Below are 16,604 nucleotides of genomic sequence, written 5' to 3' on the forward strand. Positions count from 1 at the left end.
TCTGACAGCTGGAAGGTCCACGAGCATACCTCACCAAGAGGATTAGTGGCCTCAAACATAGGTCCTATGCAGCCAGACTGAATAAACTCCTGCTTTACTCAGTGGCATCTTGTTTACTCAGAGATGATCTCTGCTGGCCAAAAAAGCCATGTCCATCTTAGACTTAATGGATATGCTCCACCTATGGGAATCCATGTCACAGTGAGACACACTGTAGTGAGCTAAACCTTGCCACAACAATAACTAGAAGATGCTGGAGGGACAGATTCCTGTCACAAAAACTCCCATTGCTTTGAAACTACATCCCTAATTATATTATACAGAGCCCCTCACTAACACTCCTCATGAGAAACCTTAAAGAGTGGATGGAGAACAATAGATACACCCCAGGGATCTCGCCATTGGCTCTGCTCCACAGATGGACAGTTATTTAATCGATGGGGTGGCAAAAGCTGACACATTTTGGCTAGGCTTATGAATGGCCTCAGGCAGTTAGCCAAGTACCTACCTATGAACCTATAAATATAGACATACAGTATCAGCACATGCTGATAGCTTAATTTGCTGTTCAGGTGTTGACTTACCTTGTGCCAATAGCAGTTGTGTGTGCAATAGTTGAGGGCTGCCTATGTTGGATGCACACAGTAGACTGCCTATACATGATGATTTACAGGTAGTCTTGTGTGAGTGCCATCCATTTTTACTGTGTGTGCAGCTGGTGAAAGGTGTCAGTCCCTAGGTGCCTACACTGTCAGTCTGTGTGCTATACGTTCCCTCCTTGCCAAGGCATGGGCATATTGGGCTGGCTCAGGGTGTTCGTGGTCTGAGTACCTCTGTGCCTGTGGGTCCCTTGGCAATGATGATGGGCTGTGAGGGCCTTCACCATTCTGTCCCTGCTGCAGCTGTTTCCGCAGGATCATATTGTGTAGCATGGCACATACTATGAAGATGTGAGCACACTTGCCTGGAGAGTAATTCAAGACTCCACCAGATATGTCCAAGCAACAGAACCTTGATTTCAGCATCCCAAACACACGCTCTGTGATGATTCTGGTTTGTGCGTGTGCCTCATTATGGCATTCTTGCATGGGTGTGTGTGCATTTCTGATGGGAGTCATCATCCACGGTTCCAGTGCATAGCCAGGTGGCCATATGGGATGTCCCCCTTGGCAAATACCTGATACAGCTGTGAGGCATGCCAGATGTGGGAGTTGTGATAGCTTCCAGGGCTGCCAGTACACACATCCATGATAATGCCCTGGGCATTGCACATGACCTGGCAGTTGATGGAGGGGTATCCCTTGCGGTTTATGTAGCGCCTACCCTGCTCACCAGGTGGTGACTTGATGTGTATGTGCATGCAGTCTATTGCACCCAGTACCTCTGGGTATTCTGACACATGGTGGAAGAGACGCATATTGCTGGCCAACTCCTCCTGTGTTCGGGGGAAGTATATGTACTAATTGGCATGTGGTAACATGGCATCCAGGAACTGGTGAAGTACCCTGGATGCTAATGCCTGTGAGATCCCCATGATATCCCCATTTGGCCTTTGAAAGGTACCTGTTGCGAGTATTCTCAGGCTTACGCATACCTTTGTATCCACTGGGATGGGTTCCCCTCTGTTTGTTCTGGCTCTGAGGCGTGACCGGTACAGCTCCAGAAGTTGCTGTAGGGTGTCTCTGTCCACCTTGTAATGTTCTACTATCTCCAGATCATGTAGCCCCTGGTAGGTTACCCTGGGTCTGAACACTCTTCTCCTCCTCTGGTGCCTGGGGTGGTTGTGAGCATCATCCTCCACACCACCTTCAGTCTCCAACACATGCTGGTGGATCAAAGCTATGGCAGCCCCTAACATGCACATATTAAAGGTTCCCCGTCTGTATACACCAATGGTGCAGAGTATATGGAAATACACAAGTGTGTGTGAGGTGCTTTCACACTTTATACTATTGTGCTATGTATGCTGCAGATGTCATTGGGTGTGTATGAGCAATTCCAGCTGCAGGGTATCTTAATTATGGGTTTTACAGTGAGTACTGCAAGTGTGGGGCCTTTAGTGTGGAGTTATGCTTGCCTGCCTTGATTAATCTGTTGCCCTTTAATTCACTTTTATACCAGGATCTCCTCCCATTATCCGCATGCCTCCACCTTCCATCTTTCTTGTTTTGTACTTTCCCTACCCAGTCATGTGTTGCAAAATGCATCTTGTAGCTGATATAATGCTGTGACACTTTACTGTTTTCTTTGCAGTACATCCCCTCCCCTTTCCTGTTGTGCAGGTAGCTGCTTGCAGCCTTGTTAGCTGTTGTCAATGGCTCACTGTAGGCTCCTAGGTGTTAATTAGTCATTTGTACTCCAATTTCCTGCTGCAGCATTTCCTTATTCTTTTCCTATATCCTTGCTGTTTCAGCTCTGGTGCGCACCGCTCAAACCTGTTTACCGAGTTTAAGCGCGTTTTAATCTCTGTTCACATGCATACTCTGTTACCTTGTGTGCCCTCAGCTAAGCAAAGCTATAGCCAGTTCAATACACCCCTTTCATGCAGCTTTGCTTAGCTACAGGACACCGGATTAGCAATGCTCCAATCTGCTTACAGCAAAGGTGACACACCCCTCTCTTGATGTCATTTCTATCTCAAGGGCACACCTCGGTGTTGTAATGCTATGCTGTGAGGTGCATCCTTACACCAGCGGGGAATCTGTGATTCACTATTACTCCTCTCATTTGCATGACATTGCTTACTATTTCCTAGCTACCATGCAAAACACTGTCACAGCCCCTTAGCAACCCTTGCACCGTGGTGTGGTGTAACATGCCTGTCATTGACTATTATTGGAAAATCATGATATGTGTTACATTGCAGTTTTATTCTATATTTTTCTATTTTTCTTGCGATCGGGTTTGCGCTCCGCTGCCTTGCGCTTAAACTATGTGATAGTGCGAAAAATTTAATTAAATGTTCTTTTTATATTTTGTACATGTTTTTTTATGCCAATGGCTATATATTTAGCCAACGGCATATATTAATGATATAATACATGTGTTTGGCAAGCTGTCATGGCTCCGATTTTATGTCTGCAAAAATGTAAACCGTTTTTTTACGGTTTTATTTCTGCATGTTTACACTATGCCTGCACCACTTCCTGGATCTCTAAATACCTTCATTTGCATGCTACACTGCTGCAACTGGGGTAATTAGCATACAGGGGCCGGGAGCTGTGCGGGTGTAGCGTACGCAGGTAGTGCACGTGGAAACAGCTCATACCTGGATCTCTCACCGGCCATATTTGGTGTTGGAACACCAACGCTATGCCTGCACCTGGCACAAGCTTCATGAATCCCGTGAAGTATATATTCACAGTGACATCACAGTTCAAATCACAGGGAATATTTAAAATAACATTGAAGTACAGGCTCAGACAAATAAAGAAAAACAATATCTAAACTAAGCTTCACTATATTCTTGACTGAATCTAACATAATTACTATTCCCTACCTACTTAATAGAGCAAGGCAGATGATGTTGTGAATGGTCCTTCTTGTTTTCAGGCATAAGACAGAATACAGAATGGTCTGTCTCACTAACAGACTTCTCAAAATAATATCTAAAATATTACTTCTGGGATAACTTGCAGAATGTCATCACTTCTAGTCATCTGACTTCTAGTTCCCATGCAAACCCCCATTGCTGGAAGCTGGCAGGATTTAGCACATATCTGTAAAAATACACACACAAGAGCTTTTGCCCAGATCTGTGGCAGGGAAGTCATAAAACAGTAATTAGTTCACCCAAAAGACAATACGAAAAGCTTCCTAGTACAGACTTTATGTCTCTGGCTGCATTGAAACCTGTGAGATAGTTTATTTATGGCTTACCCCATAAAGTGATTTAATTTCAGATATATTTTACAGTTTGCTGGACTGAGGTTAACCTTCTAGTTTCTTCTGTTAAAAAATATACATTTAAACAGTTGCAATAGTGCATGAACATTTCTGTTCTCTCCAGTAGGGCATACTGTGGATGCATTTCAAATACAAGTACTTTACAAATACCTTTGCAACACAAACATTTGTAAAAATCAGTTTGATATACACGTGACATACAGTTCTAATACATTTGTAACACAAGCATGTTATATAAAATAGTCTTATATTCACAATGACGTATAATTATTTACAAAATTCCAGACAGCTGGGTTGGCAGTACCTCCTATCATCACATCTGTCAAGATAGTACCTGAGTTGCCTGTTGACATCCAAGGTATGAAGTATCCTTTTTCCCTCATTTTTACATTCAGGAAATAATATCAGGAGGTGGTAGTTAACACACATACACTTTAAGCACAGAAGAAGGATTAATTCTGACAGAAATCCTGTCCTTGTGGAAAATAAGGGAGGGTTGACTTACCATAAGAGCTTGTAAATTAGATACCTTTTAAAATTGTCTTCCATGTTAAGATCCTCAAGTCAGACAGATTAGCTGATTTAAATGGAGCAAGTGTTATTTTCTTTAACACAAAACTAGGATCGCACTGAGGAGCTACCAGTTTATCTGGCAGCCTCGTATAAAACCCCTTTCAAGAGCATTTTGATATGTGACTGCCTTGAAAGAGGAGGATCCATGGGCATTCATGCTGAAATGGCTCATAAATGAACCTTGATAGTGGAATAAGAAAGACCATATGATAGTAACTCACACAAATATTGTAAAACAAGAGAACAACTAGCCCTGAATGAGTGTTGGTTATTTTGTTGGCACCAACTAGAAAACATTTTCCATTTGCTAATATATGATTTCCTAGTAGCAACTGTCCAAAGAAAAGACATCTGTTTTCAGGCCTTCTTATAGGGAGTCTTGGAACACAATTTTGTCAGTTGGTTGTTCAGAGAGGAGGCAAAGAGGTCTACTTGAGGAATTCCCCACAGATGGATCAAATCTTGAAAGACTCCTGATCTAGTTTCCATTTGTGAGGGTCTGCTCTGGTCCTACTCAGTTTGTCTGCCATACAGTTTTACTCTGACAAAATGTTGAATGCCTATAGAGTGAGATTGTACTGTGAAGCTACATCCCAAGCTAACTTGTCTAGTCTATAAAGGGGGTATGAGCTGGTTCTCTCTTGCTCATTGATGTACCACATCACTGTGGTATTGTCAATAACCACGTGAAGAGGTCTTGGGGACCAAAGATGGTTCAGAGATTTGAGTGCCTTGATCAGGACAAGCAGCTCCTTGATATTTATGTGCTTGTATCTATCCTTGGTGTCCCTCACCCCTGCACTTTTATCTCTCCTGAAAAAGCTTCCCAAGCAAGGTCTGAAGCATCTGTGATGACTGAATGCTTTGGAGCAGAGAGAGAAACTGGGAGAATAGGAGACCTTGATTTAAGGATATCTGTTGTCTCCATTAAGCGGTTTCTCTTTTGACAAACCCTAATACTGGGATCTGAAAAGATAAAGGGTGTTGATACTGGGACCAAAGAGATTTCAGATATCAGTGTACCTTTCTCATGTGGAGTCTTGCCATGGGTATCATGAGAATCATAAATGTCATGAGACTCAAAAATCCTGAGGTATTCCCTCACAGTGACCAACATCTGAGTAGAAAAACTTAAAAATAGTTATAATAAAATCTATTTTTTTCCTGTGGAAGAAAAACTATTTGAATTGAAGTGTCTAGTTGACATCCCTTAAACACAATCCTATGTGAGGGAGCCAAGAAAGAGTTTTGAATGTTCTCATGGATGTCCAGCTTGTGCAAGAGACCTCTCACTCAAGAAAGAGACTCGTGTTTTGCAAAAGACTCCGTTAAGTAAGTTGTCTAAATATGGAAACATGTGAATACCCTGTAGCCTGCAATAAGCTAAACTGGAGATAGACACTTTGTGAACACTTTTGGTACAGTGGATAATCCAAGGGGTAAGGAAGGAATTGATAATGTGATCCAGACTCACAGAACCTTTAGAAATACCTGAAGTCTGGATGGATAGGAATATAATGATAATCATCTTTTAAGTCCAGTGTTGCCAGGAAATGTAGAAGAGGAAGAAGAGGCAACAAGTTGTGAAGTAACATCATTTTGAATTTGGGCACTCTCACTAACATGTTTAGGAAAGCAAGATCTAGAACTGGTCATCAAGTGTTTTCTTTCTTTGGGACTAAGAACATCCTTGAACAAAACCCCTTCCACACCTGCAAAGGAGAAACTCATTCTATCATTCCTTGAGACAGTATGTGATGAAGCACAGGGGGAAACAAAACAGTATGATCTGCAGGATGAGGAATGACCCCCCCCCCCAGAAAAGAGGAATTTCCTTCCACTGCCATCTGTAGCCCTTATGAATGATTTTCAGAACCCATTTGTCTGCTGTTGCCAAACAGAAAAATGGAGATTCAGACTTTTTGGAAAAGAAAGAGGGCTAGGGTGGGAGGGGGTCACAGCTCTCTTGCATAGTTATTCAGACTTGTTGGGGTGTCCTTGGTTTTGGGAGGTTTGAGACTTCTTTTTTGAAAATCCTTGCCACTTCTTCTTAAATGTCTGTTTAACTGAATGTTATTGAGATTGTGTATTCTGTTTTTTTTTTGAAAAACTGGATGAGGAGAAAGAAGATCCCTTGGAATATTTGGAAGAGTAAGGCTGAAAAAACTTAGAGATTCCCTGGATCAGCTTGCCCATTACATCACACTTTTTGATCACCTCTGTAGTGTCTATCCAAGGGAGAATTTAAAATCTCATTGTTGACATCATCTGGAAGGTTCTGAGAATGCAGCCAAGCAAACTTTTTTAAAACTGTACCAGTGGCCATAGCCTTAGAAGAAGTATCATACACACACTGCAAATGATGAGTAGTTGCCTGGGCAATCAAAGAAACTAAGTTGTTTAAAGCAGATTTTGATTCACAAGAAGAAACTGTAGACAATACATTCCTCATACTTTCACAGTATGTCAGAATAAACTTTAATATATCAGACTGACAATTTAAAATTTTGAAATTCAAACTTGTTTTTCTTTCCATACTTATCAATAATTTTCCCATCCTTATTAGAAGGAGTAGGATTGGAATTAACAAAGTGCTTAGAAGCAGAGAAGTCAACTAAGCTATAGCTGCTGGGCCAGGTTTGGGAATAGTGTATAAAAAAGACTAAGGAACTTTATACATCCTATGTCCCTAAGACAGATGGCTGGCTATCAGGAAAATTGCAAGCAGTAAGGCATACATCTTCTGAAGCAGACAGGACAAGATGAATAGGTACTGGTTCTGGAAAATTCTTTTGTAACAACTAGTAGAAATTTGTGAGGGACTGAAAAACTTCAGTGCTCTCCCACTAAAAACACTGGACCATTCTAACAATCGATTGAGGGAAAGAGAACCCCCCACAGGGAGAATTAGAAAGAGAGCTCTCCTTTTGAGTCTGAGTTAGAAATTTGAGGACAAAACCCTGAATCCATTCTGCACCTTTCTGTTCAGATTCAGAATTTTGAATCTCTTCAGGAAAGGAGGCCTCCCTCTTTCTTTTACTGGAAACTATTCTACAAGAAAGATTAAAAGCCTGAATCAAACCCTTAGCCAGTCCCAGTAAACTACTCGTAGCCAAAGAAATTTGAGGAGGAGTAGATACATGCTTGGTTTTCTTTCTTTTTGACAGGAAAAAGGGGCCAACTGTGTTACTAATGGCAGCTGGTGCTTCCCCAGGGATGGGCACAGCATTCTGACATAACAGGGAAACCTTCTTTGTTCTCTTTCCCAGGAACTGCAAAAGTGGTTCTCTCCTACCCACTGAAGGGACCCCAAAAGACGCAGAGGACATGGCTAACCCCTGGTCCGTAGTGGATGCAGGTGCTACATCAGAGGGTTTTGGGGTAAAAGATGAGTGGTCTGAGGTACAACAAATGGCCACAGCACAGTCCCCAACTTGTGACTGAGGCAAATTGCTAGCCTGCTGTGGTGGAAGAGGCTATTTGGTTAACTTTTCCTTTTTAGGGCTGGAAGAAGGACAGACTACAGAAGTGGCAATCTTTTCCATGGTCAAGCACAAAATGGTGCCTCTATCCTGGAGAAAGCAAGCAACAACACCAGTAAAACTAGAAGTCCATAAAAGTTACTTTTTTGACAGAAAAAAACAGTAAAAAACACTTTCAAATATTTTGGCAGCTTCACAACATTGAAATAAACACACTTTCTCCACAGAAAATAGTTTATCAGTTAGATAACACTACTTTTATGCTGACATAAATTAGTGCTCCATTTAAAAATACATTACAGTCTCCAGGCAATCATTACACTCTTAGCTTTAAAATAACTTTCCTGAAGAGGAAAGTAATAAAATATCAGTAAAAAATAAGAAAATGGAAGGCCTTTTCCCCAAAGGAAACTTATCTGCTCAGCTATAGAAAGCATAAGATGACTGTTAATCCTCAAGAACCTCAGAGGAGCATACTCTTCTGTGACAGTAAAGCTGTGAAAGGCTTCACCCACAGACTTGTCTTTTAGTCAGCTCAGCCTGAGCTGCTTAACAATTTGGGTGTGTGGAAGGTGCCTTGAAATTTTGGAGCTGTCTGGCTGTTATATCCTTGGTAGGATATAACCCATATAGCTAAGGATACTGCAGCAGTGATCAATATGAATAGCATTTTCAGGTACAGGGCTTTACAGTAGTCCATCTGGGAAGAGACTAAGGGCTGAAGAAAAAGGTGATTAATCCTGGAGATATTCTGCATGTGAAACAAGGTGATTTTATTATGGCAGTCACTTAGTCTAAGAGTATGAGACTATAATCCAGGTTTACATTCAAACTACACCTTGTAAGCAAACACAATCTTGTTACTATCATAAATTATGAACATGAAAAATAAAAGGGTAGATGATTCTCTCAAGGTCAAGTGCACCACAATGGCCTCATTTTTAGAGGTGTTAAGTTTCAAATGAATAAAGATAAGCCACAAATATATGGCATCAAGGTCATCAGCAAGGGAATACACACATGCCATATCATCCTGTGGAAAGGAGAGGTAGAACTGGATGTCATCAGCATAACTGTGGCATATTAAACCTCTGTCTAAAAAGAGACCTCCCGGTGGACACATATGAACTGTAAACAATAATGGACCTATGACAGAGCCTCTGTTGTACACTGCAGTCACAGAGGTAGAAAGAAAATGTGTTTATAGCATAAGAAGCCATACAAGTACAACATGAGAAATAAGATATGCCTGGAGTCTTTCTCCCTGGGCCTCTGCTGTGAATAGTCCTAGTTGGACTTTCCTGGTCAACACATGTTAAATAAATGAATAAGTAGATCTAAGCCACTCTTGTACCAGGAGAATACTACTACTACTTCTTTTGGCTTTTTCCCAGGTAGGGGTCGCCACAGCGGATCACATGTCCACTCATGATTGGCAGTGGAGTTTTACAGTGTTGCCACTACCATGGCCACCCAGGAGAATACTACTACTACAATATGTACAAAAAGCTCAGTCAAAATCATGGTCAGTGGTATCAAATGGTGCAGAGAAATCGGGATGACCAGGACTGAACAGGGTTACTGTTCTCCAGCTATTAAGACATCAATGGTTATCTGAACAAGACTTTTCTCCTTACTGTAGAGAGTTCAATACCAAGATAGAAAAGGGGCCATTAGCCCACTTACTGTAAGATAATTCCCAAGTTGTTTATGCTTTTCAATAACCTTTTCCAGAAAAGGAAATTATAGAGATTTGACAGAAGCTGTAAAGACTTTCAGGATCAAGTGAGGGATTCCTGAAGATAGGGATGACAAAGGCCTCTTTGAAGACTGATGGAAAACTTTCAAGCCTCAAAGAAGAATTTTCATTTCAAAATACTACTGGTCTAAAGACATCAAGGTTGGTGAGTGTTAGTCTTGCTTGACAACGGCCCAATCCACTGGCCATTGGTTGCAAACTTGAGATAGCAAACAATAATTTATTTATTTATTTATTTATTTATTGACATTTGTTTACCAGCACAGGTGCCCTTTTCAACAGAGGCCTGCACAGAAGAGCTCCAAGGTTTCACATTTAATGCAATCGATATTTACAATAACAAATTTTATAATCCAGTTTCAGTGAATATGTAGCATAATTGTAGTATAATAAAATGTGTGTTGATATTCACAAACATTAAATTTACAAGCCCTGTACTGAGACTACGGATAGAAAAGTGGTGTGTAAGATACGTAGGATTAATTTAAGAAATACATTAGAGTGAGATATTACAGGAGATAAGCAAGTATATGTGTTAATGGAAAAGCAGTGATAAAACAGAAATTTGGTTGTGCTAATTAGAAGTAGGTATAGTAGTTTAAGAAGTACAATAAAGTGGGGTATTAGACGGGGATAAGCAGGTTAAGTGATGTCCTGCTTTAAAGGGAGGTATAAGAAGGTGATGAAGGATGTTAGGAGAAGCTATGTCCAAGATGAGGTGCAGGGACAAAACCAAAAGGCAGAGAAGAAGTCTTTCATAACGGTTTGAAAAATGAAGGTGTGCGATAGATTGGATTGATATAGAAATGTTATTTCAAGTTCTAGCTGCACTGTTGGAATGCAGACTGACCCCAGCAGCCCTGTGTGGTTTGTGGACAGTAAGCAGTTTGTTCATTATTTGACCTAAGGAGACAATTTGGAAGACAGTTTTGTAGTAGGGGTCTAATAGCTGGGTAGGTGGATGGAAAATGGATGATTTTATGGATTAAGGTGAGCTGAGTATAAGATGAAAAAGCTTGAGCCAGTTAAGTGTTTTTAGTGTTAAATAGTGGTGGATCTAGTAGGCTTTGTTCCAAGAGAATCTGGCAACTTTGTTATAACACAGTTAAAGTTTAGAACTAAGTGAGGCTTGTAGGTTGGTCATGATAGGGGCTCCATAAAGGAGAGATGGTAAGAGGTAAGTGGTAGCTAGAGTTATCTTAGTAGAGTCTGTAAGGACTTTCTTTACTCTATGTAGGGTGCCTAGTTTTCGATGGGTAATCTTGATGCTGTTATGGATATACAAATCAAATTTAAGACGGTTGTTGATTGTCATGCTAAACAGTGTTGTATGTAGGGTAACTTCAATCTTGGAATTATTTAAGGAAGACTTTTTAAAATGTTTTTTTATTGTTTTTTTCATGGAAATGGAATTTTTTTAAAAAAGAGAGGTAATTTAGTTTTTTTGGGGGGTGGGGTTAGTAGCCAGTGATAACATCCTGTAGCCAACTTTCAACAGAGTTAAAGGCTTCTTGATTAATTCTCTGAAAATGTATAAGGTTGTAGTAAGTGATGGTTTCATAAAGATGTTTTTTGTTTAAAAAAAGGCAGGAATTGAATAATTTATATAATGTTGTTTGGGTTGTATGATATATAGCAATATATGTGAAGTATAATGTTTATGTTTATTATAGTTTGATTACTTTTACATGAATGTAAAGTTGCTTATGTCACAAGTGATAATTCAATAAAGGTGTTTAACAAAAAAATGGTTGTCAGAAATGCTATTAGGGTGAAATCATCAATGAATCGTATAATGGAACTTGCTGACAGGATTTATGTAAATTGTTAGTGAATATAGTAAAGAGTAGGGGGCTGAGAATGGAGCCCTGTGGCACACCAGTATTAACAGATGGAAGGAAGGGAGAAAAAGTAAAGAGCCATTTAACATACTGGTATCTATTGATTAAGTAGTTGTTAAAATATAGTAGTGTGGGTTTTGATAGCCTAAGGGAAGACCATTGGTAGAGCAGTTTTTGATGAGAGACTAGATCAAAACTGCATAAAGATCAAGTAATACAGAGGAAACATGTTTGCTTTTGTCTCCAGCTTTGTTAATTGTATCTTTGAAAATTAACAAGGCCGTGGTGGTAGTATGGGTCTAATACCATTCTTTGTGGAGGGTCAGGAGCTTTTCCTTAAGGGTATGTTAAAGAAATTACTTGTCAATGCACTTCTCCAGAATTTTTGACAAAGGGGATGATATGTTGATAAGTCTGAAATTGATTATATCAGATGAGGTTCCACTTTTGTAAAGGGGGTGATGAAGAATTTCTTTCCACAGAGAAGGAACTCATGATTCCCTGATAGATTTGTGACTTAGAAGAGGCACAGGATAGGCTATGGAACTGGCAACCAGATTGAGGTATTCTGCAGGGAGATTATCTACAGAAGGAACACAAGTTTTTAATTTAAAAGCAGCAATTTGATATAGGAGGTTGGGATGGATTTTTAGGGTGAAACAGGGGTGTTTGCTGTCTGGGAAGAGGACATGTCATGATTATTGGGAGGAAAATATTTAGTAAGGGTTTTAATGCTTTCTATAAATGTGTCAAACCGAGCAGCTATTTCTGAGGGAGTGTTATTTGGGACAGGATTAGGAGTGGTGGGAGTTTCAGGATGGAGTATATAATTAACAGAAGACCAGAATTTTCGGGGGGTTAGAAGACTGATTTAGTACGGGGTTACTGAAGTAGATTTTTTTGTCTGTAATAATCTGTCTTTCAGTATAGTTACATAGTTCTTCAAACTGTTGCAGGTTTGGGAGAGGTCTATATTTTAACCTTTCTTTTCAAGCTCTATCTTGTTCATACATTAGGTGACTTCTTTGACTGGATAACCAAGGCGTATGACTATTCTATATTCTTTTAGCTCTAACTGAAGACAGACTACTGAAGGTTTTCAGGAAAGGTGAGTTAAATTTGTGTACAGCTTCAAACAAAATCTCATCATAACTGGAAATATAAAGCACCATCCAAGAAAAGAGGTGTTGGGAGGCCAAGACTACTTTGAATTTGTTGGGGTCAAGAAGTGGCAAAGAAGATATGATGGCAGTAATCTAATCATTAACAAATTTAGCAACTAACTTACATTGTGAAGTAGGCAAAGTTGTATTAGCTGTGAGGCTAGCTGGATTGCACAACTGTTCCAACATATTGAAGAACAAAGCTTGTTGATTAGCTGCTAATACAATTTCTTTGGAAAGGAATTGTACCTACTTATTAGTGATCTCTGATTTGTGTGTAGCATAATGTTTATCTAGGTAAAGTCTGAACCCCGTCAGGTCCTCCTGATACCAATCATGCTCCAGCCTATGCTCCTCTGTCATCATAGAAGGTACAGGTCATGGTCAAGCCAAGGCTCATACCTTCAATAGATAATGGGCAAAGGTGACTTGTAGCTACAAAATAACCTGACAAGGACAAAGTGACCTGTTATAGTACTTGATCATGACATCCAGGGAGTCAGCACCATTGTCTGGGAGAACCTGAAGAAGAGAAGATGAAAACATATCAGGGGTAATATGGTTAGTAGTTCTAATCACCAACAGTTCACGATTGGATGGACTATATTGTGGAAGCAAATCAGTAGTAAGACCAACTCTGGTAGAGTTTTTAGTTGAATTTGGAACAGAAGCTGCTTAGAAAAGAGTTAATTTGTAGGGTATATAAAATACTATATGATTACTATAGGAATCAATCAAAGACAAACAAAACTGGGAGTAGAGGCTGTAATGGGATTTTGCAAAAGAACAATGGGAGAATATCTGTATGGCTCCTAAGTATACAACAAAATACAGAAGGTTTAGGATTTTTGATTGGGGAAGTGTCTGCCTGGGTATTTTTATACTCTGTAGCGCACTTCAAAGAATTTGTCCTCAGGTTGACAGCAAATGCTGGAGGTATGAGGGAAAAGAGATAAGTAACTGGAAACATGTTTTTGGGTGGCCACGGTGGTGTAGCGGTTAGTGTTGTCACCTCACAGCAAGAGGTTCTCCAGTTCAATCCTCAGCTGGGGTGCCTTCTGTGCGGAATCTGCATGTCCTCCCTGTGGTCGTGTGGGTTTCCTCCAGATACTCCGGTTTCATCCCAAAGACATGCTGTAGGTGGATTGGACACTCTAAATTCACCCTAGGAGTGAGTGCATGTGCCTTCTGTGGAATGTTGGGCACCGGGCTGGCAACTTGACACCGTAAAACTCCACTGTCAATCATGAGCAGACATGTGATCTGCTGTGGCAACCTCTAACCGCGAAAAGCCAGAAGAAGAACTGGAAACATGTTTTGCGGAGTGTAAAGAGTTGGCAAATTTAAAAAATTCTCCATAATGTACTTTGACAGAAATGCTGGATGAGGAAATGACTGAAGTAAGGAAAGGATTCTTTTGAGCCCAGACACAGAATCTGAATTGCCTAGACAAAGTAAGGCCCTACAAAATTAATGCTCTCTGCTGCCAAAAAAGCAATTACTGGAAAATGGAGATCAAAATATAAACCAACTGCACTTGAAGTACTGAATACTGTAAAGGATACAAATAAATTGGATGTCGGGCCTTTAGAAACAGGAAGTGCCAGTTTACATAGAAATACATGGAATTTTTGTGAACAATGCATGGAGAATAATGTTTAGGATGAGGAGTGAGGTTTAAGGGAAAGCAGAAATTGAGCAATTTATGTAATGCTGGAGTCAATGGTTGTTTTAAAAAAGAAAATGTATATCTATAATCCATGAAAATAATGAAATGGTCATTATAGATTGTTTTCTTTTCTATTAATGTTATGTGTATCTATGTCTTTGTACACTGGGATTTAGTAAAGATATTTAAAAAAGTAAGTAGTCAGACCAAATGGCTGCTAACTTCATATCCAGTAGGGAGATCAAGTTCAAAATATGACCCAGTTTGTGTTGCAGAGATAATAATCTTCTGAAACACAAAGTCTTTTGTAATATAACTGAATTGGCAAGACTGACTTGTTATTAACCCTAATACTGAAGTCACCATGAACAGCTTAGTACTGATGACTCAAGACAAGGTCAACTAGAAAGGCACTGAAATCTTTCAGGAATGACCTTGCACAGCCTAGTGGATGGCAGATGAGGAGAAACATACACTTTCGATCCTGCATCAAGAATATATTTAAAGGAGTTGGTCTGTCTCGATGCAACCTGTGTCATATCAAGCACAGGTCCAGCACAGACAACATCAATACTGTCTCCCTTAGGGTAGTGTATCACCAAGAACCCAAGAAGGATGTCTGAGGCCAGATAGATGCTGAAGTTCTTGTTAAGCCAAGTCTAGGTAATAAAAGCAAGGTCTATGCACCATAGAAGACTGTAAATAATCCCAGATTTACTGCAGCTTGACCTTGCATTTAATTAAAGGTACTAAGAGAGGCTACCAAAGGATGAGTTACAGTTATCTTCCAGTGAAGGGAAAATGGGGCTCTGGATACCATGCAAAGAAAAGAAGTTTGATTTTTTTTTTGTCCGAGAGATGTAGTGCCATGGATGATGATCCAACTGGGGAATGCATAAGGGCCATATAGGGGCATACATACTGGCCAGCCCTTGCTGGTGACCATAATGCTTGTGTAAAAGGTATACTGGCTTTTATAGCTGAAAAACAGATGTGCTAAATGGGGTGGGGGACAAAGTGATGTAAAGTGGGTAAAAAGGATTTGATATGTTGTAATGTTCCTATATAAACTGAAGTAGCCATGTTCAATACAGTGTAACACAGAATTAGAATAAAAGTAGTAAAGATTTTAAAGCATTAATAAGAACAAACATTAAAGTCTTAACAAGACAGTTAGGCAAAGCAATAAAAACACAAAAGTTATATAAACTGAAAAAAAGGCAAATAATGAAAACGCCAGTGGTTAAAAATTCAAATGTCGAAACCCTAGTAGTATCCCATAATGAAACTTCTGAGCAGGTGCAATGAGAACTAGGGCTTTCAGAGTGACTGCTCTTTCTCCTGTGCTAGGGTTTTAGGATTTATCTGAAGAAATATACAGACAATAATCTGTGGAATCACACGAAACTGTTGGTACTTACAGGCTAATCCAATATTATGTAACTATGTCCACAAGTCTCTACATTGGCAACTTGCAGTAGGTTTAATAAGACAGCTAAACACTTCACCTTTCATAGAATTCCAATGATGTTCCTGGCAATTGATCTGAATATGGCATTACACTTCCTAAAGTCAGTGATTTTTTTTTATTATAAGGGGATAGAACTTCAAGCTTTTTTTAACCACTGAAAATTGATGCCCATTCAGATCCTGTTAGTGTGTCAGTCTCTAAATCAGCAGGACGTTGTCCCTAATACTCCATGCAAAAGTTAAGGACTGTGGAATCCTGTAAAACAGGTAACCTTGCAAGTTCCTATAAGACATAAGTGGGCTGCACACAAACCAAGAAAATGTCATTGCAAGAGAAGGCAGTGTAATAATGGACGCTCCACATTACACACACAAAGAAATTGCATCCAGCCAAAATAAAGTTGAACAAAATTAAAATGTAGCAATATGAAGTAATACGTTCGCAATTACAACTTGCTACACAAGGTGTCTAAATGTCTGCAAATGTATTGTAACAGTTACAGAACTGGGCTCAAAATTAAAAATAGGTACCTTGCCCTTTTCTTTCCAGGCATGAGCATCAGTGCACATACCTGCGACAGGTGTGGCTTCATAGCACCACAGTATCTCAAATATACCTATTCAACAGACTAGCCAAAAGCGGTCATTGAAGGCATGGCATTCAGTAAAATAGAATAAAGCAAAGAGTAGAGATCTTCAAAACATTGGTGTACTCAAAATATTCATATAAGGATTCTGTTA

General features: G+C 39.8%; 1 protein-coding gene across 1 annotated transcript in view; it reads right to left on the reverse strand.

The window, feature by feature from the left end:
* The window catches only part of LOC122814129 (polycystin-1-like), a 1,441,736-nt gene that overhangs the window by 492,390 nt on the left and 932,742 nt on the right, over positions 1-16,604 (reverse strand).

The sequence above is a fragment of the Protopterus annectens genome, chromosome 10.part0, assembly GCF_019279795.1.
Source record: "Protopterus annectens isolate FY-2018-M chromosome 10.part0, PAN1.0, whole genome shotgun sequence".
Taxonomy (NCBI): Eukaryota; Metazoa; Chordata; order Ceratodontiformes; family Protopteridae; genus Protopterus; species Protopterus annectens.